This window comes from Echinops telfairi, unplaced genomic scaffold (assembly GCF_000313985.2).
Source record: "Echinops telfairi isolate 266 unplaced genomic scaffold, ASM31398v2 ScPeMD7_2010;HRSCAF=2546, whole genome shotgun sequence".
Lineage (NCBI taxonomy): Eukaryota > Metazoa > Chordata > Mammalia > Afrosoricida > Tenrecidae > Echinops > Echinops telfairi.
The window spans coordinates 23,623,892-23,625,207 of NW_022105908.1; the positions used below are offsets into that span (position 1 = coordinate 23,623,892).

Sequence of the window (1,316 nt, forward strand, 5' to 3'; positions counted from 1 at the left end):
TGGGACTCTTCGGTGCGGCCTTCCCCAGGATGTCTGCGGCCTCCAGCGAGTGCCCGCAGCGCTGTGTGCCCTGTCCACGTTCGCCTCTTCCATTCATCTTCCGCTTCTTTGCCGAAAGGTCGTGGCTGTCAGAGCGCTCACCTTTTCCCCTGGTCTCCTTCCGCGGCTGCTCCAGCAGCGCCTTCTCTGGGGAGCGCTATTTGGTCGCTTGTCCGAGTCTTCCTCCGACTTCTGGCGGTGCCTTTGTGTGGTGGGTTGCACAGCCGCGGAGGAAGGGGCCTGGTGATAAGCCTGCCAAGGCTAACCCCGCACCAAGCCGACCGTCCTGCCCGCCTGGGTTTTTATCATCCTGGAACTTCTGGGGCGCAGGGGCTCTCTCTCCCTGCCATTCTGACTCAATGCGACCCCACAGGGCACACTAGAACTGAGCATCCGGACTGCTGACTCTGCGGTTAGCAGTTCCACTGCACCCCCTGAGGCCACCAGCGCTCCCTGTGCAGGGTGTAGTGTTCGGGCCCTGATGGCTCAGTGGTTACATGTTGGGCTGCTAACTGCAAGGACAGCAGTTCGAAACCACATGCAGCTGCGCTCCTGGAGGGAAATCAGGGGCTTTCTACTGCTGTAAAGAGTTACAGTCTTAGACACTCATAGGGGCAGTGCTACCCTGCCCTATAGGGTCGCTGTGACTGGACGTCGGCTAGATGGCAGTGTTTGTTGTTTGTTGTTGAGCATGCCCACAGATGGACTCAGACACGTGGCGTCGGGAAGGGTTCTCCAGGCTGTAAACCTTTCTCCCCACAAGAGCAGCAGGCAAATTTGAACCTCTGACATTGGGGTGAACAGCCCAATGCCTCACCCACTCCACCACCTGCCACCTGGGCTCCTAGCCAGCAGGTGAAGGAACCTGAACACTTACCAGGACAAAGAAATGGGAGAACAGGTGTGGGGCACAGGAACGCGGAGCAGGCGCAGGCCCAGCAACTAAAACACACCACCTCGTTAGGGCACAGCTGTGGGCTGCCACCCCACCCCACCCCGCGGCCATCCCCACCCCAAAATCTGAGTGCTCGCCCTTGGGGATCTCTTGATCTCCGAAGCCCTTCCAACTCAAAAGGATGAAAAGGGGTCGACTGGAGACCAGGGTGACAACAGGAGGGTCTCCCGGAGACTCTGGGTACATCTGAAGATCAACATTTGGGCTGATCCCACCCGCCCACTCGGGGTTGGTAGGGTCGGCGCCGGGGGTGACTTACTTCAGCGCGCAAAGAACTAGGATTCGGGTTCGGCGTGGGAGCCTCCTTAGCTCTCAGGTAGCC

At 59.3% G+C, this 1,316-nt stretch overlaps 1 protein-coding gene across 1 annotated transcript in view; it reads right to left on the bottom strand.

Moving 5' to 3' along the window:
* Positions 1 to 1,301, bottom strand: part of TEKT1 (tektin 1) — a 26,151-nt gene extending 24,850 nt beyond the window's left edge. The window contains exon 1 of the mRNA XM_045293326.1: positions 1,254 to 1,301. The gene's annotated coding sequence lies outside the window, so the exon portion shown is untranslated. The remainder of the gene's footprint in view (positions 1 to 1,253) is intronic.
* Positions 1,302 to 1,316: the final 15 nt, after the last annotated feature.